Genomic DNA, 13,427 nt, shown 5'->3' on the forward strand with positions numbered 1-13,427 from the left:
GACCCCACAATACCTACAATACAATGATTAGATTCAGGAAACAAAGGAATTAAAGAACACAATAGAACTAAGGAATCACAACTCAAGAACAAACTTTTATTGAAAAGGTTTTAGAAAACAATTTAAAAAATTAGTTTCCGCCTTAGAAAACTACTAGAGAGAAGTCTTGAATCTATTAAAAAAAAAAAAGCTTTGGCGATGTGTGAGTGTTTAGAAAAGACGGAGGCAAAACAATAACTCTCTCTACCTAGGGTTTGGATTGGAGACATAAAGTGAGTAGTATTTATATGTTTAAACTAGAATTTTCAGGGCTTTTTAGAGGTCTTTGGATGTTCTCAAGGGTTTAAGGGCCAATCTCCCCATAAAGAATGATGTTTTGGAGCCCAAAAATCAAGTTTTGAGCACCTAGAAATTAGCTTGCATATGTAGGTTTTGTAGGTGCATACACACCCTTAATCCATGTATACGCATGCTTGCTAAAAATCGTAAATTCGACTACGTCGTTGGTCTAACTTTAAACGGCGATAACTCACTCAGTATGAATCTAAATGATGTCAAATTTATGTTCAAATTAAAGCTTAGGATGTCTAATTTCTAATGAAACAAATCTCACTCAAATATTTTTTGTAGATCAAATGTTATGGTCAAAACAATGAGAAAAATGTCATTTTTCAGGATTGTTTTCAAAGCAATCGATTTTAGCACTTTTGAGTTATGATTACTTCCAAACTATAGTGAAATATTTACCTTTGGTTGACATATGTCAAGCTCATTGTCGGGGCTGGGCATCAAAATTTATTAACAAATAGAAAATGAGGTGTCTACAATATATACACATTCCAAACTTATTAAAAATGTGCAAAATTATATTCATTAAAATTAAAATAAATTTTCTATAAATTTATGTTGTGAGAATTATTTTTTCAAAAATAAAAATCACAAAAAAAATTATAGGATTCACAACACTTCAATTTTTTTTTAAAAAAAATATCTTGAATCACAATTAGCTTCAACAAAGACTAAAGAAAACACAAGACAATTTTAGGTTAACAACCATTTAATTCTTCTTACCTTTAATTACAAGCTTTAATGGCTACCATAATTTTGTAAAGTTTTGAAATTATATGCCTTCACTACATTATCTATTAGATGCTTGCTTGTTATTTTTATTAATTTTCATAAGAAACTTTTGTTTCTCTTTCCAATCCACCTAATAAATGTTTATTCCTATTTGTATATGTAAAGATAAATGGCATATGTTTATACTTATGTACAAAATAACTAATACGTGTAATTAGCTTTTTAGTCCCTATATTTTGGGGTACTTTCAATTTGGTCCACATGTTTATATAACTTCATTTTAATTCTTATATTTATAAATTTGCTATCATTTTGGTCCTTAACTACATTATCTATTAGATGCTTACTTGTTATTTTTATTAATTCTCATAAGAAACCTATATTTCTCTTTCCAACAAACCTAATAAATGTTTCTTCATATTTGTAAATATAAAGATAAATGACATATGTTTATACTTATTTACAAAATAACTAATATGTGTAATTAGCTTTCTAGTCCCTATATTTTGGGTTACTTTCAATTTGGATCACAATTTTATATAACTTCATTTTAATCCTTATATTTATAAATTTGCTATCATTTTTGGTCCTTAAGTGAGGATAAGATAGATAGGGAATAAAATTAAGATTAATTTAAAATTTTAAGGGCCAAAAGATGAAGTTGTAAAAGCTGAAGGATCGAATTGAAAATATAGGGAACAAAAAGGTAATTTCCCTTGAATAATATTCATCACCTTTTCAGTTGCTTCACGGCTAATTTGTTTCTAATAAACTAACTTGCCCAGAAAATGATCATGATGAGTTTAGGCATGTTGTTTTCATTTTTAATTGTACATCCTAGTAAAGTTAACTTAAGCAGCTTATGTTATTAGAGTTCTACCTTCTAGTAAAGTTAACTTAAGCAACTTATGTTATTAGAGTTCTACCTTGTGGTATACTAACTCAAAATGAACTATCTTTTCGCTATTAAATTTTGAACTATAGCCCTTCAAACTATAAAAGCGTCATTGTCAACACATGTACAAGATTGCAACCGGGGTTATCTCCATTATTTTATAATCTTTTTTCACAAATACTTGAACCATTGGTGATGTCTCTGTATTGGGTATTTTCAATCATCAAAATCTACCTATAGATACCGAGCAACGCGAAAAATAATATATATATATACATATATATATATATATATATATATTACCTATATTACCTATGGTGTCCTGGAGGAAGAAAGTGGTTGAAGGTAAACATGGGTTATTACATATATTATCAAAATAAATAAAATCATAGAAATTTAGACTTACCAACCATTTGACCATATTAGTTACCATTACCATATGTTTCATTATATGTTTGTTTTCTATGAATATATGTTGTTTTTTTTATGTTTATTCATATATTGTCCTATATTACAAAATGTTCTGCAATGAATATTGATATAAAAGAATTACATATACATCTCATATATCATTTTATAAATAGATATTTTCCCTTAAAAAATATACATGTAATATATATATATATATATATATATGTATATATATTAATAGGTAAAGAATTACATACACATCTCATATATCATTTTATAAACAGATATTTTCCCTTAAAAAATATACATGTAATATATATATGAGATAGGTTCAAGTTATACCTGGTGTAACTTAATAAAAGTTACACCTTTTTCTGACCATTGATTTCTATTAGATCTAAGGGTAAATAACACACTAATTGCCATGTTATCAACTTTCTAAAAATAAGTGATGTCAAAGCATTAAAAGTCATTAAGCTCCACTTTCTCTTCCCACCGTCTTCTTCTTCTTCTCCTCTTCTCTCTCTCATCTGCCTAGGCCTCTTTGAGCTCACCTCCTCCTCCGCTAACCCACTCAACTCACTAGAGCTACACTTTAAATTTAGCAGGTTAAATTCAAAAGTAAATTTAGTTTTAGATATAAGTCTAACACCGATCTGTTAAATTTTTTTACTGGTTAGAGTCCTCTGTCACTTAACAATGAAATAGGGGTGTTCTAGTAGTCTAAATGAAAATTTGATCAAAATTCAGAGAATTGAAACTCAGTAAGAATTGGGTCAAAGTTAATTGTTATGATGATTTTAGAAATAAGAGCCACACATGGGACATGGCACAATAGCCTCATTATTTAGGATATATGAAAGGCCATGGTGATCAAAGAAAATAGTGTGAAAGATATAAAAGGACAAATTTATCTATCAAAATTCTCCTCCACGCAAAATGCATTTTCTATGATTTTAATTGTAGCAATCAGTAAATAAAGGGAGAGAGTATGAGTAATTTTGGAAAGTTAAAATGAGGAAAATCATAGCCATGCCTAAATCAAAGAAGTCTTTGATCTCTTTAAACAAATATTAGAGAAAATGAATAAAAGTTAAAAGAAGGCCACTGCGATTGGGTCTGCCTCCTTGAGCTCCTTCTCATTCATGCCACAATATTGCAACTAGCTCTGTATTCACCATGGAAGAGGGTGGCATCGAATTTGCAGTTTTTTTCCCTCTTCTAAAACGTGGCTATAGCCTATAGCCACGTTTTTTTAGGCCGCGTTTTCTCATGAGGCCTAAAACCTGTGACTATAGGACTAATGGGCCTATGGCCACACTTTTTCAAACGCGGCCCAAGACACGGCCTATAACCCCGTTTAAAACGTGGCCTAAGGGGAAAGCTATAGCCGCATTTAAAACGCGACCTAAGACCAGAATGTTAGGCCACGTTTTAAACGTGGCTATAGCTTTTACCTTAGGCCACGTTTTAAACGTGGCCATAGTTCTTGGTCTCGGGCAGCATTTGAAAAGTGCAGCCATAGGACCCTTGTTGACAACTATAGGTGAAAGCTATAGCTGCATTTAAAACGTGGCTATAGGTTACAACTATAGCCGCATTTTTTAAATGTGGCTGTAGGACTTATTTTAGCTGCGTTTAAAAACGCGGCTATAGCCCTCTTTTCTTTTCTTTTTTTCCTAGCCCAGATGGCTTAAGAAGGACCTCCACACCTAAGTACAATCACCATAAACCAGGCCCTCATTATACAGTTTTGATCTTGCAAAGATAAAATGCAAGAGAGGAGGGCAATTAACTCACAGTGCACTTCAGATAAAATTTGTGGTGAGGACTATAAAATACAATTGCTAATTATGACTTACAATATAATACACATAAATCATACTAAAAGAAATGCAACAAAAGCACACACATTATTATTATCATTATTAAAGAATATTATCTCTCACCAACTTTGGACAAGTGTGTGCCAGCCAACAAATTAATTGTCGAAGGAAATCTTAACATCTATCAACTTGTACAAGTCATTAAAAATTCCAAGTGAAAAAACTATCAACATCTATAACTTAGTTTACTCTCCATGGAATAGTTAATCCAGAATCCAATTGCATATCTAAAATTGGAGTAACTAAACTCCACGTGCCTAAAACTTGTGTCACAGTGAGAATGAATCATTTTGTTGGACAAACAATGGACTATACCATTGTTCAAAAGGAAATTAGAAATGTTCACATGCTCAAGTAGAAAAATGCTCTCAAGGAGACCCATATCCCATGACATAAACAAATTGGACTTACCTTTGCAACCTCTAATCTACCAAGCTGTATGGCTAGCTCAAATCTGTAATCAGGGTCTTTAGCAAGTGATGCAAGTTGTGTTATCCTCTTAGCATCACTTAAAGAAGCATAGAGCAGTAACAAACCACCCAAGTCCATTGCAGGCTTTAAACATTCCTCGGCCATATCTAACTGCAACACTCACATAAGAGAAGAATGTCAGTGCGTTTAATATTTTAAATTAATAATATAAGTTTCTAGAAAAGTGTGGCTCAGGAAAACAACATACCCAACAAGAAGAAAGAATCCAAAATCCAAATCAGAAAAACTACGTGCGAAGCATCCTAAGAAGCACAATATGTTTTCACGTAGCTGTACAATACAATAAGTTATACAATGAAACGGCAATACTTGAAAAGCTAGGATATGATACAACAGAGATATGGTGTTAATTCATTATTAAATATATTTGTATTTATAATTTTTATATATTGTTCTAATTATTTGTTTTTCATATATTGTTAAGCATAAATCAATTTAAGAGTAATATATGGATTATAGATTGAATCCATGGTCATTAAATGATTTTAGAATATAAACCAAGATCTAAAAGAGTAAATAAAAGATGACTAGATACGTGTTCAACATTGAAACCAATATATAAAAAATACAATAAAATAAATCATACCAATTAAAGAACAAAGTATCAATAAAGCAAACAAAAAATTTATACCATTATTTGAATATAACAATTAGTGGTCAAATACAGCACCAAAGACAGCTTCTTTTAATTTGATCAAAAGGAAAATATACACATAGTACACTAACAACAACAAGAACACAACAGTGATATATATATGAAATTTCATACAAAGAAACATGCAATCATAAACGCATGTATATCAAACAAGTATTCAATACTAATCAATCAAAAGTGCTTATACTTCATAATTTGGGAGGAGCCAAGTGAGCAGTATGATAAATAATAATAGTATAAATATATATATATATATATATATATATTTATTTATTTATAATACTAGTATTCACTTTTGAATTATGAAGGGGTAACTATGCACCTATTGTAACGTAGCAAGAAGTAGAGGAGCCAACAACATTCATCAACCCAATTGCTATCATCTCCTTATTCCCATCCACTTGGTAATCCTTTAAAGTAGCAAAAGTCCTTCCCACTGCAATTCCTTCCTGTTCTCCAAAAAGTTATAATAACAATTAATGATGATATTTTTATTAAAATGTAGTGTGTTTGGCACATTAATTATTTGTAACAAACACCCTCTAGTCTTTTGTTAACCAATGAATTAAAGGGAAAACTGGAAAAGTTATAAAGCATTTACTACTCCCTAATTAAATGATTTTTATTTAAATAAATTATAGAGTTAAATTATACACAAATATCAATAAAAGTACTTTTTTTTTTCTTTTGAAAAACTATATTGCAATTTATAATTGAACATTTAACATTCTTTAACCTGTAATAAAATCCCTCCTCTTCCATAATAATAAGACTAGTTAATTAAGGGAAATGTTAACCAATACTTGGATTTTGTTAATGAATGCCCTAAGGGTATTTATTTAAGAAATATTACATTTATAAACTTTTTATGGGAAAGAAAAAAAGGCAAGCAACTTATTTTTTTTGATAGTTTTTTATATTTTCCATTATAGTGATATTAGAACTTTTTTAAATTGGTTTATTAACAAATTCTCTAACGATACTCATCAACAAAATACTAACTTTCACTTAAGAGTTTATACAAAGGATAATTAATTATGGGGAGTACCATTAAATGGTGCTCTAGACACAAGTGGTGCTCCAGCTAAAACCCAGAACAGCTTTGGCCTTTTCATGCGGATGCATTTCGATCAATAGTTGTCAATTATTGATTTGTCAAAGAAAAATGTTATATACCAGGTTTGGAGTAGAATTATCGTACACTCTTTATTACACCACCACATATATACCGTCACATTGGCTTAAATTATATTTTAAAAATGCAATTTTAATTAAAATAGTGAACATAATTTCACAATAAAATAGTGTTTTTCAAAGGAAATATATAAGGTCCATAAGGACCACAATAGCGAATGTGCTTTAATATGTTTCCATATGGGTCAAGGATATGGGCCGTAATAACTAGACGTACAAAACCCATCTTTTTTATATATATATATTTTATCTATATATATATATATATATATATATAGACAAACATGGCACCTGGACAAACTTGTCAATTTTAGTGTGCTTTATTGTTTTTTAAACTAGAAAACCCCATGTTCCTGCAGTTATATATAACTGGAAGCTTTTGGATAATTGTGCAAATGATTATGGCTAGAGTTTAGGGTTTGGTTTAGTACCCATTCTACCTCCCAGAGACTCATTATTCAAGACGAGGACAATTCACTTAATATAATAGTGAAACTACTTATTATATTGTTCATTCAAAAGAATATGGTTACTCCATTCAGAGAGTAGACCCAGACCCAAACCCATTAAAGCCAGCCAACTGTAATAGTAGATAAGATGTCAACCTATACATCCCAACAATGACTATAACAAGATAACAGAAACCAAATAAGAAGAAATAAAAGACAAAAGTTGAAATATAAGTACCATAACCTTGAAATCTTGTCTTTTTGACGTCATCTCCTTTACTGGCTCATTGAACGACCCTATTCCTTCCTCATTAATGTTGTTACCTTCCTAATTAGCCTCAACTAGTGCTCTACTTAGCTCCCAAATGGAATCAACCAAATGGGGTCCTGTATCCTGAAGAATCTCACGCCTGTCACAATTTTATCAATTTAATAGTATCATTTTCTTACTCCAAAAAACTAATATACATTAAACTCTAATCTCAAAATCTACACCAGACAAAACAACGAAAATATGTCCCAGAAATGCCATAAATAATGTCATAGCATTGATGTACTGAAACATGATAATGATGTGACATACGTACAATATATTATAGTATCTTTTTGTGGCTGTAAATTTGACAAGTGTGGACTTTTGTCTTTCACCTTAATTATATAATATATTATAATATCTTTGAGTTTCTGAGATTAGAATTTACATTTGTAGATCCACTAGTATCTAGACTACTCAGTGTTTCCTTCAAAATCTGTACTTAAGTAGCACTAGAAAGTAAATAGATATGTCTTGACCACATGGTTAATCAAAGTAGAGCATGTATTGTAGCAAAGCGCACACAGTTTTTGGGGACACAACTGGATTCCAAAGGATGAAAAGCTTTCTAGCAGAGGGACTTCCATCACTCTGAATTAGCTCCAAGGTTGGTAGATTTGCAAGCTCCTGAATTATCAGAAAATCATTTGTCAAATCCATAATTTGATTTCATGTCCAAGATAATTTTTCAAAAAACCCAAAAATTATTTATGAAACCCAACACTTGGAAAAAATAAATAAATAAATCATAACTTTTCATATCAGAAATATACCATCCTCACATAGGTAAACTTCAATCTCTCAAAGTTTCAGTCTCTCTCTCTCTGTGAGAGCACACGAACACCCAACCCCCAACCACCCACCCCCCCCCCTCCCAAAAAAAAGACTCAATTTCATGAGGCTTAGGTTAGAGGCTGGCACTTTCCAATTTGAATACAGAGGAAATAGAAAGCATTACCCTGAAAACTAAGCACAGAAAGCTAGTGTACTGCATCAAGCCAAGCTTAATTAGGATTGGACTGAAGTTAAATGCATTTTCCACCAACCAATCCAAGCACAAGCAGCATCGTATTTGGTTTTGCTGCTTAGCCCATTTTTAACTGAGCCAAGCCTGAAATTATTTTATCAGAATTCATCAAATGTCCTAAATAAAGCAAAGACTCCAAGGTTCCAGCAAGTCACTGCTTTATTCCACAATCACAATGATTATCTTGTTAACATTTTTTTAGTCATTCAACAGGCATATTGCAGGACTATTAGTGTATATTATCCACATTCCCAGCAAAGTATTCAACATGTTTCCAAAAGATCAACCCCTTGAAATCCTCACGTTGATTAATAATCATGAAAAATTGTTAATCTTCATAACAATGTTCAAAAACTAATCAACACAAAATCACTTGCAAAGTCATATGTCTTGGCTTCAAAGGAATATAATTTTCCACCATTTTTGCTACTAAAAAAGAACAAAGTAAATTAGAGCTTACCTTGACAAACCCTATGCGGCGATCAAGATTTAAATGCAGATTCTTGATTTCCCTAAACTCACCAAAAGAATTTTGCAGATCATCCTCCTGTGCCTCTTCATGCACTCCAGTAACCAGAATAATCCATCCTTCAACGGCTGCAAATATGAAGCATAAATTTTATAATTCTCTTTCTTCAGAAAAGTAAAAGAAAATTATTGGGAGAAGTGAAAAAATAAATTCTGGCTCTTAAAACAATAAAACAAAAAAATCCAAGCAGATGATGAAGTTATATATCTCTTTCCAAATAAAAATCCAAAAAATAGTCAACCATCTGAAATTTCTAAGAAATTAAAAAAAAAAACAAAAAACAAAAGTATCAGCCAGGCATGTGGGCTCAAAACCCATTCAGTCAGAAAAGATTCAACGGGCAGTTTAGAATTAATGAACGTAATTTTTTTTTTTTTAAATGGACAGTTTGCATCTTAAATTCTTGTTTTATATATTTTAAATATATTCATGTATATATACGGGTTAAAAGCTAGTATCATTAAAAGTCAAAGGTTAGCAAATTCGATATATACAACAACAAAAAGTTAATCTCAAATATGGGGTTGGCTATGGATTATCAGCATAATAATTATGGTCAATCATATGCATTCTTTTCCTTCAATCTATAAAATTGAAGTAGCCAAAAAATCAATATATAATTGCATAAAATGCAAGAATTTTAATATACTCTCTCAATCCCAAATTGATTGTCTTGTATTCTTTTTTGGATGTCCCAAAATATTATCTTGTTTTTAAAATTAGAAGCCTATAGTTTACTAATTTTCCTATTATGCCCATATTTTATTTTTGAGAAAATTTAAAAAGAACAAAAAAATCTCAACAGAATCGTTGTAGTAGCCATGAGTAATTTTTTTAGATTTCATTTAAAGGATAAGATTGAATTTCAAAGCAAGACAATAGTGTTTGTATTGTATTAGGAGTATGTTTTTTAGGTTTTATTTTATTTTATTTATTGAACATAATACCCAATAACCCAACACTAACTGTGAAAGCTCTTCTAATCTCGTCTTTGTTTGTAAATAAATTTTTTTAGAAAAAGACCTAAAATAGGTTTATTCCAACTGATAACTTTCTATTTTAAATTTCTGATAAAATACTTTTAAAATAAAAATTTAAATGATAGAAATTGATTATAACTTTGTTTAAGGGTAATTTTGGAAAGATACGACAATAAATAATATTTATAAAAAATTTGAATTTTATAAAGAGGACAAAAAATTTGGGACAAAAGGAGTATGTGGGGGCAGTTAATCAATAAATTATTAAAGTCGTGCAAATTGGGCCTGTGGCCCATCCAAGGACGTAAAACTGTTCGAGGAGGCCCAAATCAGGTTGTAAGGGTAACTAAACGAAAGGAAGAGTAGATATCACGTAAGGTGAGTTAGTATTCGTCCGAGGAAAAAATCCTTCTCGGCAATATGAGTTCGATGACGACCTGAATGCCACCTTGTTATAAACATACTTCGGAGCTATATTACCACTAAAAGTAAAGGTAAATAAATATCTATGACAACAGCTGCTTCCGCATTAATTGTCTCTCAACTAACTCTCTGGCTGCATTAATGTGGAGATGATGCCTGAACAGTGATGAAACAGCCTTACAGCTGCTGGTTGGAGGTTCCGGAAGGTGTGAGATGGGACAGAAAGAGATCCCCCGAACCCAATCTACACGTATGCGGTAAAGATGATATGAAGAAGGCAGTATGTAACATAAAAGAAAGCATTGAGGTGAAGGGATCGGAACCAAAAAAAAAAAAGTACTGAGAAGAAAACCATCTGAAAGGCAGAACTAAACTTGTTCCACAGAGAAATTGATCGTTATATTAGGGCTAATCTATCTATAAACGCTAAAGAAAAATTGTTTTTCTTTTGGAGTTAACCTAATTCTTTAATATCCACGCTCTACAAATTTATTGTTTGGACCTTTAGCGTTCGAACCCAATACGAATTGGGAATCGTTACAAATTGAGTCCTTACAGAATATAATTTAGTTGTTATTTGATATCAATTTCTTGGAAACTATAATAAAAATCCAAAAAGAAAAAATATAAGGAACATGGTCCCCCTCAGCAACAAAATGTTTAATTGTTCTATCATAAACTATTAAAAAGAACTATCTACAAAGTTTAAAATGAAAAAAAAAAAAAAAAATTATAAAAAGTTTAGGAACTAATTTAGTAATGAATCACTACTCAAAAAACAGCTAAAGAAGGGAACACCAAGAAAAATAAAAGAGAGAACACCACCAACCATCATCCTCACTCAGTCAAACACCAAAAAGAGCTGTCAAAGAAAAAGAAAAAAAAAACACAGCAAAGAGACCCCCACAGCAACAAGAGAAGCAAATGTAACAGAACACTACCCTACACTTTCCATTTTCTTGCTTGAATACACAATATACATTCCACAATATCTCATCTTTGTACACATGACATACACACACTCACACACTGATACAACGCAATGAATGCACATTCACAGAAAATTCACAATACCCAAATGTTGTTTCACATTCGCATGCACAAACACCAACCTCACTGTCTTTAACCCAAACTCACCAACAAAGAAATCCAACAAACAAACAAACCCGGCCCAAGAGAGTTCTAGAAGGGTATGAATCTTGCTAGGGTTATTCTATTAGAGGAAGAAAAGAATAATGGGTCGGGTTAAGATAAAACATGGCCCGTGTTATATGGCCCAAGGTCTTCTTTTTTATAATCCCAACTCACTCCAATTAAAATCCATTAGCCCATCAATTCAAGTCCAAACCTGAAAACACCTAGCCCAACCCACTTACAATGAAAACCCAGCTAGCTCACACTATGTCCGAAAACTTTAACCCAACCAGCCCATGGCAAGCCAATCCAAATTCACATTAAAATACTTAAGCCCAAAACAAATTGGGTCCCAATCCACTTTAACCAAGCCCAAGTACTAAATACTACAAAAACAACAACAATCCAGTCCTATTCGAAAAGCCCTTATACATTCAGATTTTATTTATTTATTTATTTTATTGACGTAACATTCAAATTTTAAATCAAGCTAAATATGTAGTAATTATAAAGTACTCCAAAAGTACGATTAATGTTGTGGAATATTGAAGAAAGCATATTCGATACTCTTTTGATGGAACAGAAACTAAATTGTTAGTTTCTAGGTAGTAAACTTCGAATCCATGAAAGGTTCCTTGAATCTTCAAGGTGATAGGTCTGAAATCCACCAAAGAAAATTTTGAAAAAAAAAACTTTGAATTTTATTAATAGTAATCCGGTTTTCCTTTAGAGGCTACATAACATATAAATATTGGAAATTAAAACCCTAGTACGATTAGAAAATGTTTGAAACCCTAATTTGCACTAATTATGAGAATTATATTGAAAAATACCGAATTTTATAAAAAATGGAAAATTTGAGTTAAATGCAAAATCATAAACTAATGACCTTAAAGGTCGTCCTAAAACAAGAGGGACCTTGTTCTGATTTTTTAGCAAAAAGTTATTAAGAAAACAAATATTACTAAAAATAACAAAATCACTGTTTTCTGGGGCTAAACGAAGGAATTCACCAAAATTAGGACGTACCTCGTGGCAAAGCAAGGATTATCGCTCAGAAGATCGTTTCACCTCAATCTGCCAAATTTCATGTAATTTCGTCTCTGCTACCCAAATAATTTCTACTAGTGTCTTTTTACCTTGTGTGATTTCAGGTGCTGTAGAAAGTTCAGGAATGCCATGGCTGTCTGTTCTACATTAACAAGGATATGGTGCTATTTCCTCTCAAATTTATGGTTGATTTCACTCATAAAAATTTATGGTAGAGTTTATCATAAATGTGAGAGTAAGGACTAAGGAGTATCCTTTAAGTTATCTTTTTAACCCTACTTGGATCATCGCAATCCAACATTTGAGCCAAAATTTATGCCCAAAATAATAAAACTTGTTTACGCTGGAACCCTAGGTGAATTGACTCAAATTTAATTGGGTTGACATTTTTAACTTCATTATGGCTCTTATCAAAATTTAGCCCATTAGCCTTCTTCTCTATAAAAATATATGTTCGGTTCTTTCTTGATAAATCTTGCTTGAATCAATTCTATTCTCCTACCAAAAAACATATTCATTTATTAAAATTCATATTAAATACATTTTTTTTAGGAAACATTTTAAGTACAAACTTTTCTATTCAATATTACTCCAAAATATATATATATATATATATATATATATATATATATATATATAAAACCACATGAATTAACACAAAATAAGTATGATTATACTCTCTAATAATGGTATAAATATGCAAAGTTTAATTATTATCAATTGACCCCACGATTCTGAATCTCAGTTATATATACACATTACAAATTTAACAAAAATGAGTAAAATTATATCCATTAAAATAAAAATAAATTTTCTATAAATTTATTGTGAGAGTTTTTTTTTTTTTAAATTCACAATAAACTTATAAAATTAACAAAACTTCATTTTTTTAATCAAGAACCACATATA

The sequence above is a fragment of the Quercus lobata genome, chromosome 3, assembly GCF_001633185.2.
Source record: "Quercus lobata isolate SW786 chromosome 3, ValleyOak3.0 Primary Assembly, whole genome shotgun sequence".
Taxonomy (NCBI): domain Eukaryota; kingdom Viridiplantae; phylum Streptophyta; class Magnoliopsida; order Fagales; family Fagaceae; genus Quercus; species Quercus lobata.